At 44.4% G+C, this 24,385-nt stretch overlaps 1 protein-coding gene across 1 annotated transcript in view; it reads right to left on the minus strand.

Annotated features, from left to right (window-relative positions):
- Nucleotides 1-24,385, minus strand: part of LOC138581422 (cytochrome P450 2D15-like) — a 271,254-nt gene that overhangs the window by 21,900 nt on the left and 224,969 nt on the right. The gene's annotated exons all lie outside the window — the stretch shown is intronic.

Below are 24,385 nucleotides of genomic sequence, written 5' to 3' on the forward strand. Positions count from 1 at the left end.
CTCCGTAATTCCAGGGGCTGCTCGTTTGTAACTCGGGAAGCCATAGCAAATTGCTTGAGAATGTATTATGAGGGTGACTCTACCAGCGACATCGTAAATTTGGTCTTTAGGGATCAGAGGGTGGCCAATGTTGTGTTGGGCAGTGTTCCGACTTATGGTAGGAAAATAAACGGTGTGATTTCTATTAGCCCCTACTTTTTCTATGACACCACGCAGTCCTCTGGAAACGTTAACCATAATCCTGTCCTTTTGGATGAAAACTGTATTCCATTGGGGAAGAGTTACATGGGCAATCATTACGAATGCCTATGATTTTACTATTAGGATGAGTTTTATGAATTGTAACTATATTTGTGATCAATTGTGTTCTTGTTTGTCGTTTAATGGGTTTTTTATAATCCGAATAAACTTGTTTGACTTGGCAATCATTATGGCACATAGACTGAGAGTTCTTCAATTCTAAAGCAAAAGCAAAGTGGGGTACACACTATTGAGTTTGATTATTTATCCTCTTTACAACGTTTATTAGCGATTTGTGTATTGTGTTAGGCTGTACTTTGATGGCCTATGGCTGAATAAAGTTATTTTGATGGTTGAGGACTACTTACAAACCCTGCTCTAACTGTTCCTCCTCAATCCCTGGACAATTGTTCTTTTACTTAACACAACCCTATATAGAAATACTGAATCCATTTCCAAATACCCCTCTTCTACTTGGAACTCGTTTGCATTTTATGAAATAGGAAGATGGTGCCCATGGGCTATTAACAGCAGATTCTTTTAGTGAGAAATCCCTGATACTTATCCAACCCTGCCTTCATAACGAAGATAATATTAACTGTTTAGAGACTGGGCTTCGTATCTTACACCACAAGTGCTATAACTGTACTCGCAAATATACATTTCCCCCATTAAATGGTAAATATTTTGCAAGCTATGGTTGGTGAATTAATGAGGCATATATGAATGTAGCATGTAGCCTGTAAATGTCAAAAACTCCATCACAAATTAATATTTTGTCTTTCCAGTTTCCATACCAATACTATGAATGTTCTATTGGTATTTTTCGATACACACCCACATAGTACATTGTCGAAACATATGATTGATTGATCACTTCACGTCCGTCTATCTGTCTGTGTGTCTATGTGTCTGTATCAGTCATTCTATGGTGCTATCCTTGTGGCTGCTTGTTATTCTACGTGAAAAGCTATCTGTATATCTATTTATCTACCTTTGAGTCTGCCTGTCTCCCTGATTTTGTATCTATCTATCTATCTATCTATCTATCTATCTATCTATCTATCTATCTATCTATCTATCTATCTATCTATCTATCTATCTATCTATCTATCTTTCTGATTTCCTAAGATACTATTCATCAGTTCATTCTTAATATGGATAATAGGGTCCTAACATCATTAAACATTGTGTCAAGCCCGGCAAACCTGGTTGAAGCTCTACAGAGCAAGCCACTCATAGGAGATCTCAGATCTAACAATCTCAACCTTTTGAAGGTGCCTAGATGTAAACTCATGCAGGTCAATAAAGGTGCTTTCTTCGCAGCAGCATCTAAAGCCTGGAACACGATACTCCCTGATTTGAGAGCAATGCAATCTACAGACCTTTTCAGGAAGAAATTAAAAACCCTGCTCTTTAGATAATTTCCCCTGTTTCATTTGAATATGACAACATGCTCAGCCCCAGTGGCTGTCGCACGGGAGTACTGTGAACTGTTTGTCTTTTGTGTGTCCAGCGCCCGTATGCCTCCGGGCCACTTGGTGCGCGATACAAATGTATTAAAGCTAAGTTATAGTATGGTTAAATTACATGCACATGCCTCTTAGTCCCAGAAGGAGGGAGCCCTCACTCCACTGCTTCTCAGAACTACATCAAAATAACCAAAAGATCAGGGAAAGACTAAGGACAAACTCCATTTTGAAATGGCCTACACCCTCTTTAAATCTTGAGCCAGCCCCAAACTCACACAGGTGCATACATCTGGGCCAAGCATTTACATGCCCTGAAAGGAACAGGTGCACACCATTATATCAAGCCCAGCCCCAAGGGAGAATCCAAGGGGCTCTATAATCCAAAAGCCTCAGTCAGGAATGTGTTTTATTTTAGCAGGAGTTATCAAGAAGTGTTTGGAGGTGGTGGGAGAGGAAAAATAGAGATTCAAGAGAGTGGTGGATGGAGGGAACTAGAGGTGAGACGGGGAGAGATACCAGATAAAGATTGGTAGGAGTTAAACGTAGAGACATCTGGAAGAGGTTGTTGAGAGTCAAGAGGAGAAGGTTGGGAAAATCAAGAGGAAGAGTTTGGGAGACATCTAACGGAGATGGAAAAAGGTAAGAGGAGCGGATTAGAAGACATGAGGAGGGGGTTGGTAAGAGTGATAAGGAGGAGGAAGTTGGAAAACATCAGAAGTAGGTTGGTGAGACTCAATAGGAGACGGTTGGGAAACCTTTAGAGGAGATTACAGGGCTTGTGTAGGCCAAAGGTTTGTAGGGGCAAGCTTGGCCCAAGGCAGGGGTAAGGACCACACACTGATCTGAAGGGACAGGGCCCATGTTGGGAGCAGGCTTGTGCACCTGGCATGGAAACAAGGAGTAGCAAAAAAGGCACAGGAGTAGTGAGGTGGGGCCTAGAGTAGCGACCAGAACCTGCAGTGCGGGAGGTGGTGGAGACCATTGGGAGGTCCAACTTTCTGAGTAAACCATCACATAATGTGGGAGACCCTAGGTCAAGCAGCTGGAGATCCCCCAGGAAGCCAACATAGTGTATGGGAATCCATTAATTATAGGACTAAGAATCAAGGAGCAGGGAAATAGTGCAGACACCAAACATTGGGACTGGACATTAAGAAGAAAATGTGCTACTACCCACAAAAGGTGACAGGAACTCAGCAGCACCTGCAGGAGTGTAATTGGCACCCTTGAGACTGGTGATACCCTTTGAGTTATATCCCAAGATGCAACTGTTGTGTGATAATAAAACCCTGCTCTGGGCATACAATTGGTGTTTGGTCTCTTTGTGGACCTCACTCGGTATTTGACACTTTTTCCTCATCTCCACACTATTCCCCCTGGGGCTCTTGAATGGCCAATCAAACTGTAAGGAACCTCTTTCCTCTCTAAACATTTCACTACCTTTATCCTCAATTTGTAGTCATGGGCATTACTGAAACTTGTATTATGTTCCATGACACCACGACCCTTGCTGCTTTTGACGCTGACTTTTACACTTGTGCCCACTTTGCAAAGAGATGTGGGGATATTGCCTTATGATCTACAGGGCTAATACCTTTGCACCTTCCTGTAATCTGACTTTCACTGACCCTCCCTTGAGCAACCTGGTTCCTTGCTCCAAATCCTAACTCCTCGCTATCATATTTATCTACATTCTAATTGGCTGCCTCAGCTCCTTCTTCTCTAATCTCGAAATTCTTCTGGACTCCCTTCTGACTGAATCACCCTGAAAACTCCCAAAGAAATATCAGCCGCCTGAAATTCTCCTGCCCCCACCAACTTAAACTGGACCCTCTCTTATCTGGCCACTGCCTGACTTCCTTCAAAACTGGTTAAACCCCATAATCCATCAGGTGTAAACCAATATGCAGCTTCATCACAGCCTGTGGCACAAATCTTGCACCCCTTCACATCTTACGGAGTACAGAAAGGTTCATCTTATACTGACAACACTAAACACTACCAAGTCCCACTACTTCACTCACCTTATCTCCTCTCCTTGCTTCCACTTTAGTTAACTCTTCTCTAGCCTCCAAACCATGCTGGCTACTAATCAACCCCATTGTGTATCTTGCTTCTTCCCTCCATTTCTCTTCTAGGATCTCTGAGATGCAGGACACTCTCTTCACTCTCCTTTCTCTTCCTTAGCTCCCCTACACTCACAATTACCCCTTTTAGACACGAACTGGCTCCTATCCTCTGGACAAAAAACCCTCTGTGCACTTCAGTGAAACCCTTTGCTCAGCCAACTATCAACAAACATGGACCAATAACCTGCTCCTATATGTCATCCTCTTCAACTTTCCCCTCACTATGAGAACCTTTCCTGCATACTGTAAGGCAGCCTTGCTCGTACGTATCCTCATGATGCCCTGCCAACGCTGGATTATCGCTCTAGTCCCTGACTATTAAAAAAATATTGACTGTGTAGCTTCAACACTATCGCCAGTTACATTGAAAATAATTATCAGCAACCCACCCTAATCCGGATTCCATAGTCATCACTTCACTGAAACAGCAATGGCGCCTGTATCTGACTTTCTGTTCCTTGCTCACCACTCCAAGGTCTCCTCCATCCTCATCCACTGGGATCCTTTAACTGATTACAACACTGTTGACCAGCTTTCTCTCCTGCAACCCTCTGTAACCTTGGAATCCAAGACATCTTCCTCACCTGGATTACCTCTTGCCTTGCTGGTTGTTCCTGCTCTATATCCTAAAACACTGCCAACACTCTTCACACACCTCTCCCAGTAGTAGTTCCCCAAACCTCCATCCTGGGGACACAGGTCTTCATGCTTTACACCTTCTCCCAAAAGAAACTCATGTCCTTTTTAAGGCTCGAGTATCACCTCTTTGCAGATGATATCTGAATATCCATTACTTGCACATCCTTCAACTGTTACCTCTCTCTAAGATCTCTGATTGCCTCTCCACTACTTGTCCGAGGGCATCCTTACACGGTCCCCAAGGTACACAAACATGGGGCTTTAGTCAACAGCAATCTAAATCTCAAACACTTCATCATCATCCACTACTGCCAGGATCAACCTGCTTAACAGATAAATGATCTGACCCCTCCTCAGAGACCACTCTACTAAATCTCTGAAATCCATCTTGGTTCTCAGTCACCCTGAATAATGCTTGACCCTTCTACTCCCTTGCTCTCCTCGCCAAAACCATCAACTTCACCACCTACACTGTGTTGCCTACAAGAATTGGGGTGGAAACGGGAGGCCACCCCAATCTATTTGGCAAGCATGGATCTATCCTTAGCATTCGATCTGGTCGACCTTGCCACCTTATGGAGGATATTAGATTATTTAGGCATCCCGAAAGATCTTTTGGCAATGCTGATTCATCTTCATGAAGGCTCTAAAATTCGAATACGCCTAAATAATGAAGGCCTTACATCCTCTTCAATTGAAACATTTAATGGTTTAAGGCAGGGGGTGCATCTTTGCTTCTGCTTTGTATAATCTTTATACTTCGGATATAGGTCCTTGCTTGGAGAATGCAGCATTTATTCAACCGTCCCTTGAAGGGAAACAAATGTGCCGGTGCTCATATGCAGACGTTTTTCTGCTGTTTGATAGGACACCTCTGGGCCTGTAGCACTTATTGACAGCTTTAGCCTCATACATGGCCATAAACGGGCTAATTCTTAACGTGCAAAAATCTCATGTTATGCGCTTTAGCAGAAGAAAGAGGCTGCTATCGGAAAAATGGTTTTTGGGCAGAAATCGGCTGGGGACCAAGCAATCAATGATTTACCTTGGTTTCCTGGTAACTGATACCCCAAACAATCTCCAAGTTTGGAACTATTATCTTATGAAAACCAAAAAAACACCACCCAAATGCCACTAGTCGATCGCAAATTCGCCGCACTTTCATGCATCCCGATGCTTAGGTACTACAAATTAAAAGTCACCCCAAAAATCTCCTATGGTTTAGAATTTTTACATATAGCTGGTACTTTGGATTTGGAAAAATTAGAGGCAAGTATTTTAAGAAAAATGACTCGCTGCTTACCAAAATGTGTCCACTAGTCGCGTTGCGATATGAATTTGGCCTCCAGTGATTACAAAGTATTATTGAATGGAGATGCCTTTCTTTATATCGCAATCTCATTAGAGAAAATGGGGTCACTCTACGCTGAGCTGGGCTGTCATTTGAAACAAGACATACCAAAATCAGCATTCTTTCTGAAATTTTTGGTCATATGTAAACGATTATTAAAAATGGTGGGAGCAACACAGTGCACACTACTAAATAATCCCAAGAAAATTAAACAGTTACTCCAGAATGTTGATTGGGATAACACAATTAAAAAAGGGAATACGTTTAGAATACATGCACATATGGTTTCCCACTATAAAAGCATGGGCTTTCCGGAACCATATTTGATTCGCTTTCCTAACAAAACCTGGCGTAATGTCTTTATGAGATTCCGTTTTAACGTAATGCTTACCGGAGAAATCTCCACAGTGCGTGATAAACAACTGGCATCCACCATTGTATGTAGACATTGTAAGACAGAAGGTGTTATTGAATCACTGAGACATCTTTTGATAGACTGCAATGCATTATCATTAATTTGTCCAATATATTTTAGTTATTTTGTAATGTACTTAAACAATGTGGACCTTGATCTCTTATGGAAGAGGATGCTCTATGACAAAAAAATGTCGCTTCAACTGGCAGTTATTCGATTCCTAAAGGTAGAATGCGCCTTAGATTAGCTCTTGAGGATCATCAACGATTGAAGTCAAGGGGTGGAGGACAAGGTATAATTCCGTTAAGACGTGTTCAATAGAGTGAGCCTGAAAAGGGGTCAGAGCTAGGAAGGAAGACCTGACCTCAGCTAGGTAAGAAACAGGAGAGTCCAGTTTAAATGCATGATTGAAGGTAGAACTGGTTGTGTAACAGGATAGAGGAGGAGCGCTAGAGATTTTAAAGTAATCAGAGTTAGAAGAGTCAATAGTAAGGTTATTCGTGGTAAGGGGGAAGATGGACAGACTAGATTGAGAGATTTTCCATTGCTATGAGTAGGTTGGTTGTACAGAGAGGTCTATGAGTGGCTTGACAGCAGAGAGTGCATTGGAAGTTGGTTGTGGCAAAAGATTTTGCAGAGGTTAAAGTCACCCAATAGTGAAATGGGGACTTCAGTAGGGAGGGAATCAATGAGGAGGTTGAGGTGAATAAAGGAGTTCAGGGTCATGGGAGCCTGTAGAAGAATAATGAGAGTTGGGCCACTATGTGTTTGAAGGGGGGTGTGTACGTTCCTGAGAATCCAGGGAGACAGAGAGAAGGGCCTCATTACACGGACGGCGGTAAGGGTTAACGGTCACCGTTAATGGCAACGGTGACCGTTAACCCTTACCGCCGTACTACGAGGTCCCTTTGCAGGTTGGAGGATTTAACGCCTGCTTCTTGCAGGCGTTAAAATCCAACCCGCTAAGGGACCTCAGAGCTAATTACGGCACCGCAAAATTGCGGTGCCGTAATTAGCGCCTTCCCCATTTCCATAGAGCCCTATGGGGCAGAAATGGGAATAGGGAAGGGCAATGGCGGAAAGGGGATTTACCGCCCCTCCAACCTTGGAATGGGGCGGTAAATTCCCTTTCCGCCAAGGCGGTGCCGGTATTTTACCGGCATGAGCCATGGCGCTAATAGCGCCATGGCTCACTGCCTACCGTGTAATGAGGCCCAAAGTCTATTAGCCACTATGTAGAGTGGAGAGTGAGGAGGTTTCAAGAGGTGCTATCCATGTTTCAGTGAAGCCCATGGCCTTGTGCTGCATATCATTGTGATTGAAATTGTCAGAGTGGTAGGCCATGGTCTTGGAATTCTGGTGAGTGTAGTAGAGGAGGGGGAATACTGCAGGGTTGGAGAGGATAGGCATGGCTGGTAGATAGGATTAGGGCATGATTGATGACCAGGTTGTTATTTTCATGTGATGCAAAGGACAAGTATGCGATAGAAGGGGAAAAGTGAGGAGGGCACGGCTAAAGGGGAAATTATGTTTAAGAGGGATATCATGCTATGGGAAAAGGGCAGGATAAGAACAGTGAGTAGGCGAATAAATGAGCAGATAAGCAAGCTGGTGGTAGAGGGAGGACATGATTAGTGAGTGTGTAAGACCATCAGTACGGTGTACAACACTGGACCACCGGGGACCAATGAGGTAAATACAGAGCCACCAGAGATCAATGTTGTGAATACATGGCCACAGAAGATCAGTTCAATAAATACCAGGGCACCAGGGACTAAGGTGGTAAATACCAGATCACCAGTGAAATAAACAGCTGTCTTGTACGAACTACATGTCAGTTGCAATGGCATGTGTGGTGTCATGAGCAGTGCATGGTGGTTGCTAAGTAGTCATTAGTTTATGTATTATAACCGAAGATGTGCTTTTTGTACTGGAGTCATAACGTTCCTTTTCACAACATTTTCTACAGTTATTTAATGAAATACTCTTAAAATACATAGGGCCTCATTACACGGATGGCGGTAGGGATTTACCGGTACCGGTAAAATACCGGTACCGGTAAATCCCTACCGCCTTACTACGAGGTCCCTTTGCGGGTTGGGGGATTTAACGCCTGCTTTTTGCAGGCGTTAAAATCCAACCTGCTAAGGAACCTCGGAGCTAATTACGGCACCGCAAAATTGCGGTGCCGTAATTAGCGCCTTCCCCATTCCCATAGAGCCCTATGGGGCAGAAATGGGAATGGGGAAGGGCAATGGCGGAAGGGGGATTTACCGCCCCTCCAACCTTGGAATGGGGCGGTAAATCCCCTTTCCGCCAAGGCGGTGCCGGTATTTAACGGCATGAGCCATGGCGCTATTAGCGCCATGGCTCACCGCCTACCGTGTAATGAGGCCCATAGAGTTTCCAATGGGCTTGGTATGTGGCCATACTCAGTAGCCGCGTTGCCTGGGACATGACCTTCAGCCATGCTGCAGGCACTGCCAAGCCAGGGTCCAGTTGGCCATTGGCAGGGCCTTATATCTTAGCCACCCAATGTGTATACTGGGCATGGCCCGTTGTTATGACCTGTAGATATGGTGACTGGGGCATAACCACATGCCCTGTGGACACTTTGCATGGAGTATGGCTTAGCTCATGCATTCAACACCTTCTACAGACACCATGTGCCCACTGGGAATATATTTGTCCATATCCAGATGACACATTTCCCATGACAGGGCCTTGTGTCATGCCCTGGGCTCCTTCTCAGCTCCACTGTGGACTTCTGCCATGCCCTGTGGTCGGTTTGACTGGTGCTGGCATTTGGCCATGCCGCTGGTGCCTACAAAATATCCAATGTGTTCACTGGGCATGGCAATAAAATACTTTGCCACTGGGCACACCCTGTGGCCATTCCATGGGCAATTCAATACAACCAGTGCTGTAGCCACTGGACATATCCTACAGCCATGGCAAGTTGCAGCTTTGCCCAGGCAGGTGACTGGATATAGTTGTTGGCTATATCTGAGCACCCATAAACCACCTAGTGTTGCATTTGGGCGACATGGCCAGTGATCACTTGGCCTGATATAGCCACTGGCCACAGCATGTGGCTATCAATGCCTGGGGCTTGGCTGCAGACGCACCATAATCACTCCCAAGTCACTTGGTCTTGCCATTGAGATGAATGGGGTGCATTCCTTTTGTAGGTAGCTGGTGGACCTGATGCAGTCCCTGTGAGTCTTTTTGGCACTGTGAGGACATTATGGGCAGTGGCAAGGCCAACAACCAGCAAATAATTCTGGAAAAATAGAAGGTCCGCCATCTGACATAATGACAGGTAGACGGTGCAAGCCTATCAAAGTGCTCCGGACTAGTGTGGTCTGCTTATGAGCACGGTTGTGATATGTACGATTGTTGTGAGACAACGCAGAGTCGATCTCTCTTTTAGGTCCAGATTAAGGTGACATCCAAGTGTACCTGATCACCGAAACCCGGTGATCAACCATTCTATAGATATCCTTGGTACCCAGTCAATTCATCTAAAACATTACAGAGTGGTAAATTTCACAGCGTACAATAACACCAAAAAACACTGCAAACGTTAAATAAATATATAAAGTGTAGTAAGGTAAGGGGTTAAAATGGGTCAGGATGGAGTTGGGGTGGCATTATAAGGGTGGAAAAAATCGGAGGGCTTCGGGGGGCCCAAATGTTAAAAAAAAAAGGAATTGGCTTTTTCAGGTGTTTTGCCCGTGATGAAATGTACCACTCTGTAATTGTGGTTGGTAAAATCACATATAACCATATACTTTTGTAATAAGCTGGATACATTGTTACAATTGGAAAGCCATATGGGGTGCTCTGAGTGGGTGGCACCGACCAGTGGTATATGAAAATACCTAAGGGCAGAATCAAGTTATATAATCATCCTTTCCTGACTGTGGGCCTCATTACGAGGTTGGCACTTCCGTAATGAAGGGTGCCGGTACGGGACCGGGACCCTTAATTACTGGACGCCCTATTACAAGGTTCCCTTTGCGGGACCCGGTAAGGACGCCTGGTAAAACCAGGGGTCCTTAGTGGGTCCCGCGAGGGGACCAGGGAGCAAATAACGGGCACGTTATTAGCTCCCTCGCCATTCCCATTGAGGCCTATGGGGGCTCAATGGAAATTGGGAGGGGTTTTTTCCAATGAGGATTTACCGGGTCCTCCAAGGTTGGAATAGCCCGGTAAGTCCTCATTGGAGGAACCAGGTACTGGAACCCGGTATGGAGGCAGCCATGCCCTTATTAAGGGCATGGCTACCTCAATACTCGTAATGATGCCCTGTATCTTCAGTATTTTTCAGCCCCACTCTGCTGTTTTTTCTTACATCAGCATTTTAGACTTCTTTTTTTTTAAAATATATTTGTATTTTATATATAAACCAAACGACAATACAACCGAACATAAATAAACACATTTAACAACAAAAAGCACTGCAATCCCCATCCCTCCCCCCTATGAGCCTGTATGGTGTTCGCCATCGGTATCCGCTGTGAACGGGGGGGCGTCATCGCTCTCAGATTCAATTGGAGCCGACCCCATTCCAAACAGTTCAGCTATCAACAATTTCCATGCCGCGAGGGAGCACATTTCCTCCTCCTCCCCTGCAATATTGGTATCCCGCCACACAGCCGTCTCGGCCTCCGCCCATTTTTGGAGATCCCTCCACCAGACCTCCATTCGTGGCTTATGACACTCCTTCCATCCCATGGCAATCCTACGTTTAGCAAGCACATAAGCCAAATCTTTCAATTTCTCGACATGTCTAAGTTTACGCGCTCTGGGATATCCCCCCAGTAAGCAGGCCCAGGCTGAATCCACTTTGAGCGTGACATCCTTTCCTGCCAGCTTCTGCGCCACTTCACCCCAATAACCTGCAATTACTGGGCACGCCCAGAACATGTGTATCATGTCTGCATTCTCCTCATCACAATTGGGGCACGCCTGGCGTCCAACATCCCGAAATTTGGATATTCTCAAGGGGGTCATGTATGCCCTGTGCGTTATATAAAGCTGTATTTGCTTAAACCTGGCATTTCTCGATACTTTTTTATGATACCCCAGGGCTCGCTCCCACAACCCATCTGCCATCGGGGCCCCCATCTCCGTTTCCCATTCCAGTCTCAAGTGCACTAAATCGCTCCCAACCTTCCTCATCAACATCTCATACAACCTAGAGACCTCATGCCCGCCCTCCGATGTGTCATATAGTATCTCCACCGTGGCGTCCGGTTCATCGGCCAGGGTAGTTTCGGGCCACCTATTCCGGATCTCCTGCACTATCCTGTGATATGTCATATATTGACCCCTGTGCAATCCCGACCCTGCCTCTAATTCTTCGAACTCCAAGATGGTCCCATCCTGCCAAATATCTCCCATGGTGACCAACCCCACTGACTCCCAGTATATCCGGATGATTACTCTGAGCTGCCCATCTCCCTTCGCCAGTGCGACCAATGGGAACTGCGACACACACGGCAAAGGGTTACCCATCATCCGGCAGGCCCGTTTCCACATGTTCCGTCCCAAAGCTAGCATTCTAGGCCGCTCCCTCATGCATGCATTAGTCACCCAGATCACCTCTCGCAGATAAAAAGGGGAGCAATCCCTCCCAAACAGCCTGTGTTCAGGGGTCTCGTCGTCAGAGAGCCACCTGGACACATATTGTAGCTGCGCTGCCACATAATATGCCTCAAAGTTCAGCAGTTTGACTCCGCCCTTCTCATAGAAGTTCTGCAGCTTCCACAGTGCGACTCTGTTGCGTGTGCCGTGCCACAGGAATTCTCTGCAAACCCTATGTAGCCTCACAAAAAACTTCTTAGGAATCATGTAAGGGATGTTGTTAAAATAATGCAGAAGCCTGGGCAGTACCACCATTTTAAGCATAGCTCCCCGGCCCATCATCGCTAGTGGCAATCTTTCCCAGAACCTCATGCATTTCTCGATCTTCCCCACAGCAAGTTCAGTGTTATGCTTGTGCTCTTCCACAGTCGTGTGATACACGTCAATTCCCAAGTATCTAAAGGATCTCGTCGCCCACGGGATCTGCAACACTGGCAACCTCTCTACCGGAGTCCCCACATAGCCCCCTAGCGGAAATAGAGTGGATTTCTGGGGGTTTACCGCTATACCGGACAACCAGGCATACCTCCCCATCACCTCTAAGACATACTGCAAATTTTCTTCTGGGTATCTTAGGTATAGCAGCATATCATCTGCATACAGGGATATAAGGTGACACTCTCCTCTTACATCGATGCCGACCGGGTCATATTGCTGCCGGAGGTAAATCGCTAAGGGTTCTAGGGCCAGGATGTACAACATTGGGGACCAGGGGCACCCCTGCCTAGTGCCTCTGCCCAACTGCCATCTCTCTGACACCACTGCACCCGTGCGGACCCTGGCTAGTGGTGCACTGTATAACATCTCAGCCCACCTAACGTAACCTGGTCCCATCCCGTACCATCTCAGAGCCGCCAGCAGCCAAGGCCACCGAACAGAGTCGAACGCTTTAACCGCGTCCAATGCCATTATCGCCATTTCGCCGTCATCACTACAACCCCACTCGACCACCCTGTGGAGGCGTCTGTGGTTGTGAGTAATGTTCCTATTGGGGACATAGCCCGTCTGGTCAGGGTGGATCAACTTGCTGATCACTCTACGCATTCTAGTAGCCAGGACAGCTGTCAGGATCTTGCTATCTTGGTTCAGCATCGACAGGGGCCTGTAGGAGCCACAATCATGTCCCGGTTTATTTGGCTTGGGGAGCGGTATTATAATCGCCTCCCTAAGTGACTCCGGCAACCGTCCCATCTCGTACGCTTCGTTGAGCATTTCCAGCATGGGCGGGAGCACTTCCTCCGCATACACTTTATAAAATTCACTGGGGAACCCATCTGCCCCTGGGGCCTTGCTAGTGGGCAACTGTCTCACAATCTCCTTCAGCTCTTCCAGGGTGATCGGAGCATCCAGCTCCTCTCGCTCCTCATCGCTGACCTTAGGCAAGCCTACATCTTCCAGCACTTCGTCTATCTCCTCCTGGCTGCCCCCCTCGCAATCTTCGTATAAGACCTTATAGTATTCCACGAATGCCCTGTTCACGCCTTCTTGGGTGTCCACCTCCTCCCCCTTTTCATTGGTTACCAATCGGATCGGGGATCGTGGGGTCTTGCTCTTGTACAGCCAAGCTAAGAGTCGGCCCGTTTTATCTCCCCCCGCATGCAGTCTCTCAATATACTTTTTATAGTTCAAATTGCAGAGCCTATCCCAATGTTCCGCACACGCCTGTTGCAATTTGGAGACCGCCTCCGCATCTGTCCCACCACCTTTCAACTTCTCCTCCAGCTCAGTCTCAGCTCTATGCAGATCCGCCAGGACTCCCCCCATCAATCCCTTAGACTTCGCAATGGCGATCCCCCGCATTACGACCTTAAAGGCCTCCCATAAGGTGCCAGCCGACTTAACGCTCCCTTTATTCACCTCAAAATAAGCAGTTATCTCTTCCCTCATATCCTCTCTGAAGGCAGGGTCCTTGAGCGCCTCCGCCCTGAGGCGCCATGTTGGTATACGCGCTCGTGGGGAATACAGCTGCCAACGCATGACCAGGGGCGAGTGGTCAGAGAGGACTCTCGCCCTGTAGTCTATATGGTCGCACTCCGCGACTATGTCTGGCGTAGCGAAAAAGTAATCAAGCCTCGTGTGCAGTAGATGCGGAGCCGAATAGTGCGAGTATTGCCTCACGCCCGGGTGTTTCGCTCTCCACACATCTACCAGGCCAAAATCCGCCAGCAGCGTCTGCAATACCTTAGCCGTCGGACTGGGCTTAGCCATCTTGTCATCCGACCTATCCTCCCTGGGATTCAACAGGCAATTAAAGTCGCCACCCCATATCACCGTTCCCCCCATCCCGACACTGAGCTTGGTGCACAGCGTCCTAAAATATGTCGCCGTTTCCTGGTTAGGCGCGTATGTGTTTACAATGCACACTACTTTGTTCTCTACCAGCCCCCTCACCATAACCAACCTCCCATCCTCCTCCACAACCTCCTCAATTAGCTTAAATGGGACGTGTGGCGCCACCCACACCAGCACTCCTCTGGCATAGGCGGAGTACGTTGATCCTACCACTGTTCCCTTCCACTTCCTCCCTACCAGCTCCAGTTTCTCTCGCTTTAGATGTGTCTCCTGTAGCAGGGCTACGTCTATCTTTTGCCTCTTGAGATACAACATGACTTTATTTCGCTTCAGATAACTGTTAAGCCCTCTAACGTTCCACGTTAATATCCTGAGGTCTCCCATGGCCTATCAGTAGTTCCCTCCCCCCATCCGAGGCAATCCCTCCCCACTTTGCGGACACCCAATCCCGATTTCACTCCCAGGCTCATACAAAAACTAAAACACCCCAAACCCCTAACCCAAACAACTGCCCAGCTCCATCCCTGGATCTCAGGCATCCCTGTGTTCGGTCCTCTCTGGGAAACCCAAATAGAGAACCCGACAGGGTGTCACCCCACTAACAGTGACTAAACTAAACACAAAAAGGGGTGTAAAGAGCGGCTTCTGGAGGCTCCTCTACTTCGCAACCATGTCCGTGCTCACGGGCCACGTTTCATAACCACTGACGCACGCATGTTCTCCAGCGAGTTCAATGACTATATTCAAGTCCCAATGTTCGTGACCCGACCGGGCCTACAGCGATACTTATCTCGTCTTTTATTTTCCACCGGCCGTCTGAACATCTGACTCCTGAGGGCAGTTTTGTGCATCCAACCACTCCATAGCAGCCGTTAAAATCCATGGCGCTAACCTGACATGATGCTAATTACGCCACCGTAATTTACGGTGGCGTAATTAGCGCCTTCCCCACTCCCATTATGCCCTATGGGGCAAAAATGGGAATGGGGAAGGGAAAATGGGAAACGGGGATTTACCGCCACACTCACCTTGGAATGGGGCGGTAAATCCGCCATCCACCATGGTGTAAACGTAGTTTACACCATGGTGGTAATGTTGGCGCAATTAGCGCCTGGGTCGTAATGACCCCCATTGATGACATCACTGATGACATCACATGGCTGGCTCTCCCTTTTTTTCCTTTACTGACATATCTAAGCCACATAGTTTTCTTCAGTAACAGTCAGGAAGTAAAAATTGAAAAGGTACTATATTTGTAGACTTAGGGTCAAGTCACATCATATGAAACATATACATAGCGGAAGACACAGCCTTGAAAGAGAGCAATCCTTTCTGTGCATGAAGATAATCATTAGGGTTATCAGCACTTTCTCATAGCTTTATTTTTATTACTCTACCTTCCCTGTATATGCTCATATTTGTATACATTATACTCACTCTCCTTTCCTTTGGGTGCAGTCACATCATGTGATACACATACATATGGTAAGTAGCAGCTTTGAAACAGAGCAATAGTTTCTCTGCATAAAGACAATCAGTTAGGTTATGAACTCTTTCTGCTACTACTTCTGCTTTTTTGTTTACTTCACTGTCCCTGTATATACTCATACTTGTATGTGTTGTTGTCTCTTTGTGTTTTGTCTGTAATAATTATGTATTAAGTGGGTTTTATTATCTACTTATTACATGTTTCACAGTACGCAAAACTCTAATAAGAAAGCAGTTATCATTTCACTATTCAACATGGCAAGATTATGAATATGGCACCTTCATCATGTATGCTGCACACACTGCCTGTGTTTCTGCATGAGTAGCTTAGTATACTGGATAGAACTTCATAATAGAATGCTATTTATATCAATGCATTGCTTAATGCACTAATTAGCTCATGATATTTATCCCAATGATCCTTGACAGTTTTTGGTCAGCATTATAAGAATCCCTTGTACAGAGTTTTTTATGAAAAGTAAATGCACATGTGATGTCATCAGTGATGTCATCAATGACATTTGTGATGTCATCTTTGATGTCCTGGGTGTTAGTGTTAGCAGTGCACGGTGGCGCGAGTTATGGTTGCTTATCTTACCATAACTGCCGAATTTCAGGGGTTTTTCAGTTTTACTTTGAACCATAGCGTCCCTTTAACAAAGTTTTTTTCACTGAATTTCATAAGTTTTTAGTAGCGCAACTTAACCATAACGTCCCTTTAACAAAGTTTTTTCACTGAATTTCATAGGTTTTTAGTAGCGCAACTTAACCATAACGTCCCTTTAACAAAGTTTTTTCACTGAATTTCATAGGTTTTTAGTAGCACAACTTAACCATAATATCCCTGACTTCATATACATGTAACATAGAACATACTGAACCCCCACCTAGTGATTTTGATGTCCGCGGACAACCGCCATGTCCGCGGACATATCGAGAATCTGAGCGTGGTGAATGTAAATTTAAATAGTGTGCCCCATTTCCCCTTTGAAGTTGGCTCTGAAAAGAGCCGTTTTTTTAGTTTTTTTTACAGATGCTTCACAGACACCTGTTATTTTGTATTTTTTTTCTTGTTTTTTTTTCTTACTTTACTCCTAAAATCTCCACATAACCTTCTCCAAAGCAACCCTTACATTCCAAAATAGAAAGGCATTTCCCGTAAAAGATAAAGAGATCCCATCTTCTTTAAAATTAACAGTATTACTGGCATCAATATTCTTATTATTACAGAAGAACATACCAGCTCTGAGCATGAAGGCACACATGCCTCGGTTGATGACACACCTAGCAATGTTTTGCTGAGGACAAAAAACTGAACTATTGTTCCATATTGCCCTAGGTAGTAATCCAGAAAAAATTACTTTCGCATTTGGAAGGATCTTCATTTTGAACCAAGCGTTCCAAATCAGCCAACAAAGTAGGGGCGCTGACGTTGCCCAAATGGAAAGCACCATAGTGCAAAACTGCCACATGCGGACTGTTCATTGTGGCCATATCCTCACAAACTTGTACAATTCCCTGTACATTGCAATGAGGCGCAGTGCTCCACACCACCTCCACTCCTTTCACATCAAAGTTCTTTTCAACATGCCTGCATCGAGCGTACTGTTGTAAACCATGCACAAACATATCTCCAAGCACCAACACCCTGACTTTTTCTACTTCTGCCATCTTCACCACACACAGTCTCTTTCAACACAAATCCACAACCTCGACATCTGATTGGCTAATCCGTACAGTCTTCTTTCCATGTTGGATTTGCTGGAAAACCCCGGATGTAGCACGCCCTGTCCACGGACAGCCGCGGACTCTGCGGACCGCGTAACTCTTCGACACCCCTTCTACCATTTCCACTTTACTCTCTGTGCCATTCCCTCATTGCATACAGCTAAGCAGTCACACAATACAAAGAACGTCCTCAGAACACCCCCATTTTGTTTATTTTTGCACATTTCAGGACAATTATCATTTCATTATTCAACATATTAACATTACAAATATTATACTTTCATCTTGTACGCTGCACACAATGCTATGTTTCTCCATTAGTAGCTCAGTATACTAGATAGAACCCCATAATACAATGCTATTTATATCAATGCATCGTTGAAAGCACTAATTACGGTATGATATTTATTGCAATGATCCTTGACACTTTTTTCATAACATTATAATAAAAATCCCTAGTGCACAAATTTCATGAAAAGTAAATGCACATGTGATGTCATCAGTGATGTCATCAATGACATTTGCGATGTCATCTTTGATGTCCTAGGTGTTACTCTTAGCAGTGCACGGTGGTGGCGCGAGTTATGGTTGCCTTGCTTACCATAACTGGCGAATCTCAGGGGTTTTTCGGCTTTACTTGGAACCATAACGTCCCTTAAACAAACTTTTTTTATTAGCATGCAAACAATATACAAAGATGTAGTGTAAACAGCAAGTTCTCACAGGTGGCTTTACACAGAATGTTGCAAAGTAAGCATTTATGCTCGTTCACAGTGAAGGTCAGCTGCTTCTATTTTTTTCTCGCGGCCCGGAGAGGCCCACGACTCCCAGTATAAGGTTCTATTTTTTTTTTACCTTGACAGACAGAGATTGTGCTGAAAGACTTCTTTTGCAGAAGTGTAGCAAAAACGTAAGACACGATAAAGATGAAATTTCTGAAACGAAACAACTTTTGTATATTATATCACTTTGAGAAAGATCGTTGGCACACGCGGAGTCGTATTTTGGGACTGCACTACACTTGGACAATGGAAAATGCAATTATAATGTAAGTAACCCTTTAGATTATTTTATACCGGAATATAATAACAATAGCATGGCATTAAAGCCCGGTCAAATTGTACTTGTTCGTTCAATGTGGCATATTGTTTTCTACCGCGCACTATCACCGCCGAATTGATCCCCTGTCGTTTAGAGGGCTCTGAAAAAGGCAGACGACACAGGATGTGTTAATAGAAATAATTTAACCGGTCTGTAGCCGGTCAAGTGCTCTACTCGCTGTGCCACTTCACTGTAGCCGGTCAAGTGGCACAGCGAGTAGAGCGTTCGCTTTGACATCTGTGCACAGCTTGCTAACGCAGGTTTGAATCCCGGCACGGCCAAACTCAGCCTTTCATCCTTCCGTGGTCGATAAATGAGCACCACACACCGTGGGTAATAATAAGTAGCGCTGAGATACCTGACGGTTCTTAGTGCTATATAAATGCGAAAATACTATCATTTTATTATTAACATACTCCGTTGCACTATCTTCGCTAGCAAATAGTTTCACGCCCTAATAAATAAAATTAATATTTTTAATAAAGATCAGCTGGTGAGACTAATTTATGTGTTTTAAAACAGGTATGTTGCCCCATTTTGCCAATGTCACGATTTTCAGACTCCAGCGGATGGATTGTTCAACTGCAAGGTGCAGCTCCATGTAAGCAACTTCATGACCCTCACCATTTTATGGGACAATCGCCAAGGACCAATATGCCCTTACGCAGTACTAGCGGCTAGAAGCAACATACCAACCATTATGGTGGTCTAATGCCTTGTTGTTGGAGCAACCTTCCGATTATCAGTGCGACCATTTACTGCTTTTATCATAAACCAACAGCCTATCTACCGCAAAGGAACAGCGCGTGGCTCAAAATAAACATTTGCTGATCGACAGCAGAGACAATTGCAAATCGCTGAATATTCACTAAACATTTCATGTGAAATAAATGTACTTTACCAAATGTACAATCCTGCTGTTTACTTTTAAACCACAGTTTCATATTCCGAATTGTGGCGCACTGTGTTCTAAGCTGATCTAACACCCTCTGTACCGCAAAGGAACATCACGTGGCTCAACATGAACTTTTGCGGATTGACAACAAAGACAAATGCAAATCGCTGAATATTCTCTAAACATTTGATGTCAAATAAATGTACTTTACAAAATTTACAATCTTGCTGTTTGTTTTTAAATCACAGTTTCATATTCCGAATTGTGGCGCGCTGTGTTGTGACATAATGTGTGTTGTCTTCCAGGTTCTGTGTAAAGTCGCGTAGGACTGGAGACGTCTGGGCGCGTTTGATGATGCACCCTGTAACGTCACGGAGAGAGGCGGGGAATATGAATGCTTTCATAATGTCAGGCTTAGGGGCAGGAGATATGATTTAGTGTTGCAAAAGCAAGTCAGCCAGGTCAATAGCGCCAGTCATAGGATTATCACATAATGTCGCGCACACCAGCCTGATTTATCGTTTCTTTAGTGGACAAAAAGTCGGGTGAGGCCCATAGGAAATTGTACTATCAGCGGACAAAAGGAGGGTTCGTAGAACACTTTCAACCTGACAACGAACAATACAAACAATGTTCTCAGAACACCCCCATTTTGTGTAATTGCAACCATTTCGGGACACCGCGAGTGTTCTTAGAACACATTCAACTTGACAGATTACAATACGGACAGCGTCCTCAGGACACCCCCATTTTGTGTATTTACGAACATTTAAATACACTGCGAGTGTTTTTAGCTCAATTTTACCTTCCTTGCGAACAAAAAGGACACATACTCCGTCCTCTGAACACCCCACCATTTAGTTTATTTACAAAATGTCAGAACAGCCGTGTTCTCCGCGGACAAATCGAACACATAAAAAAACAAAACATTGAACCTATCTCACACTCCCCCACCCTCCCCAAACATTCTTACACACCAACACACTCCACTAAATACAATGTTTAATCCAAGTTTCACCGCGCTGTCCGCGGTCGACGGCGAATACAAGATGGCGGGAGCCACAGAAAATCTGACGTGCTCCACGCCCCACGCCGTCCAATCAGCGAACACATTGCATGTCCGCGGACATGACGCAAGCCCATGGGCCAATCGGGGTGCTGTCCGCGGAGCGAACAGGGAAGTCCGTCCGCGAAGCGAACACAGATATCACTAATTGTTTTGCCTTACATTTTGGTCATTTTTTTAAAAACTACTGGACGGATTTACACCAAATTTGCAAAAGCACGCTTTCGGGACCAAGCCCCCGCTCCTGCCGCACATTTGGTGTAAATCCGTCCAGCGGTTCGGGCTGTAGCCGTGCACAAAGTTTTTTCCCATTATGTCTATAGGAAAAAACAAAAGTTTTGGGACCCCCCCTATAACTTTGCCCCCCCTGGACCAAACCTCTCCAAACTTTGCAATAAAATTCAGGCTGGGCCATATACTCTTCTTGCAAAGTTTGGTGAGGATTCGTCCAGAGGGAGCGAAGTTATAAGCCACACAAAAAGTGCTCTTCCTATGGAAACACCAATTTAACCATAACTACATGGACGCTACCGCGTCCATGTAATATATATCATATCTTGCTCCTTTTCCTATGAGGTTGCAATTTGTCTTGTTTTTGTTTCATTGCATCTGTGTGTTGACGTCTTTCACAGCATGGGTATTCGTGTACTTTAGGCAACATAGGCCTATAGCTATGTATTCCTTATCAGTCTGGAACACTGGCCTTCATTGTGGGTCCATAGGGCGTCCAACATGGGTTGGAGGGATGTCTGCGACTGACTCAGTCAGTGCGTGCGCACCAGTGAGTGATGTGAGGTGTTTTACAAGATATTCTGAGCCTGCTGTGGTTGTGGTGGTAGCGCATGTAAGGGGAGATGGTTTAGTTAGCGTAGTCATGATTACTGACCAGTCTTCCTGCGTATGTACAGCAAACACTTTTACAGTATTTTTAGTGCACAGGCATACAATATGGCTCCAGTTTGAACTAGTGGGCATTGCCACTTTGTAAAAAGGGGCAGGCATATGCACGCAGGACTGCTGCGGCTGTTTTTACATCATGGTTGATGTGGGACTTCTAAATATTCCCACACCCGAGAGCACAGGGGTCCCGTAGGTACAGTCTGGGTGACACTTGTAGGCATACATGCTGCAGCGTTTGTGATTGCTGTAATGGTGGATTTATTGGTTGTCTGAGTGTGTGCTGTGAGGTTGTCAGTGGGGGGTAGTTATTTTCAGATCGAGGGTGGGAATCGGGTTCGGACATTGTTTAAGTGTGGGTTAGCCTATACTAATAGTTGTAGGTGTAGTGCCGGTAGTTGTGGTGGTGATTGGTATCGTTGGTAGGTGTATGTGTTGTGGAGTCAGTCTATACGATGGATGTGGGTGGGTTGGGGACATGTTGGTGAGGGTCCACTTAGCCAAGGTTAATTGCAGGAATACTTGAAAGGCAGAAAGTGGAGGGAAATGTTTCAGCCTCTGGTTGGGTTCTTGTTTTCATTTATATCTTTGAATTTACAGTATCCATTTCAAAGAATGCATCTCACCTATATACATTTTTAAATGAAAAAAAACGTGTAGCATGTACTACTTGTCAGAGGTCTTTTAAGGAGAAAGGATAAGGTCTGGAGTAAGTGAGCATGAAACACCCTACATAGTTTAGTAGTGGACTGATTAAGCCAGTGAGGAATTTCTTAAGATAATTAGTGCAAAGATTCCTAATGAAATGGGTATGATGCATTCATATTGAAATGGGTATGATGCAGGCAGATGTCAAAATGACCCAGAGTTTGATAGACATCAATATGAACCGCAAATGGTGTATAGCATGAAAATAAAGAGCAGAGCATGGAATAAATGTTATAAACAATAAGTGAAGTGGTTTTAAATCCTATGTTCCAAAAATGTACACTATTTGTATGCATTAATAAATTGTATTTTTACAACATGATATGTATTGGTGTGTAAATTGGACACATGTGGCCCACATCTGCAGAATATAACATCCTGAGAAGACCTCCAGAATCTCCCAGTAGTTTTGGAGCTAAAAGTGCATAGGTGTGAATCCTGGCAAGACAGATATGAGAAATGGTCTAGTGATATCAGAAAGAGTATAGAGGCATACAAAAGGAGAAGACCTCCTGGCTGACCTTATACCACCACTTTGCATTAAACATAAAAAAGCTATCTTTGAGGCGAACAGACTTTTCTTAAACACAGAAATTAATAAGGCAGATGACACTTCTAGGAAATTGTTCCATACCATTCAATCTTTATCAAATTCTCAAACGATCCAAGTATCACTCGTTACATCCTTACACAGATATAACTTTCTCAGGAAGCTTCACCCTACTATTTGTTTAGAGGGCCCTCTCCCCACTATATCTGTAAAGATCTTTGCAGACTATTAAGGTACACATTATCTTACTCATTAATAAATCCTTACAGAAGGCATAGTTCGTGCCCAACTAAGACGTTCAATCATTTTGCCACTTTTGAAAAAAGTATAATTGGATCCTTTATTTTTTTAGCAATTACCAGCTATTCATTAGACTCAATTGGCCATCTAAAATCCTGGAACAATCAGTTGTCTCTAAGCTTCAATCATTCAATGAACACCACTAATTTCTAGATGACTATCAATCGGTTTTCTGTCATACTCATGCAACTGAACTGGCTTTACTCTCAATTTGGGACAATATCTTGGAGGCAGCTCATCAGAATGAATTAACCCTCTTGGTTATGTTGGGTCTGTTGGCAACCTTCAACATGGTCGATCATGATACGATGCTTGCCACATCAGACATTATTAATATGTCAATCCATTCTACGAAATGGTTTCCTTCCTTTCTAAAATAAAGATCACAACAAGTTAATCTCAGTCCTTCTGTGCACACCTAAGAAAATGGTGACATGTGGGGTCCCACAGGGTTCGTCTTTGCCCCGTTGCTTGTTAACGTCTATATTAAATCATTGTTTTAAATATTGATTAAGAATGGACTGAGCTACCATTCTTTTGTAGATATTAAAACAAAAAAAGTCCATCCCATCAATTTGATTAATTGCCTGACAGAGGTAGAATTGTGGATGCTAAAGAACTTTTTACATTTAAATCCTGGTAAAACAGAAGTTATCTAATTTTGCCCCAAATGCAAGATATCAAACTTGGACACAACATTCCTCTAAAGTAAAGAAAATTGAGGCTTTGTCTGGCAGCAGGAATTGGGTCCAAGTACTCTGCATGTAAGAACATATTTTTTAAACTCAGACTGCTCCATAGCATTACTCCTTATATTGAGAAACAACATTTCCAGAAGGTTTTTGGTTCCTTAATTAATTTCAGAATCAATTACTGAAATTTCCTCCATCCACGTACTCCAAACTACGAGACAGAACAATTACAAAAAGTTAAAAATGCAGCAATTCACCTGATTTTTTAACTCCCTCAGGCTGAAACTATCTCTCCTTTTTCTCTAACCTGGCTAACAGTGAGACATCACATTATCTTCAAGACCCTCTGTTTAGTTTTTAAATGTATTCATGGACAATCACCTGTTTACTTACAGAATAAAATCCACCAGTATAAATCAGACCAAGTATTATGATCAGAAACAAGCCAGCTCCTTGTTCCTGAATCTAGATATACATATTGAGGAGATTGTAGATTGTCGGTTGGTGGCCCCCATCTTTGGAACCCATTGCGACTATGTATTAGACGTATCCACTTCTTCACGAATCACTGAAAACCTACTTCTTCTGTTGAGGCAGCTTCATCAGCTGTTCTGTCGTTCAGATAGCACTTTGGCACAGTTAATTCTGTATGTGGCACTTTATAAATACACATTCAAAAATACAGTGTCTTTATTGTGTGATTAATAAAATAAGTATCATATGGCGGTGCAATTGTCTCATTCTTTAATAAACTCTTGAAAAGCAAAGTT

The sequence above is a fragment of the Ambystoma mexicanum genome, chromosome 3p, assembly GCF_040938575.1.
Source record: "Ambystoma mexicanum isolate Mex_15411 chromosome 3p, UKY_AmexF1_1, whole genome shotgun sequence".
Lineage (NCBI taxonomy): Eukaryota > Metazoa > Chordata > Amphibia > Caudata > Ambystomatidae > Ambystoma > Ambystoma mexicanum.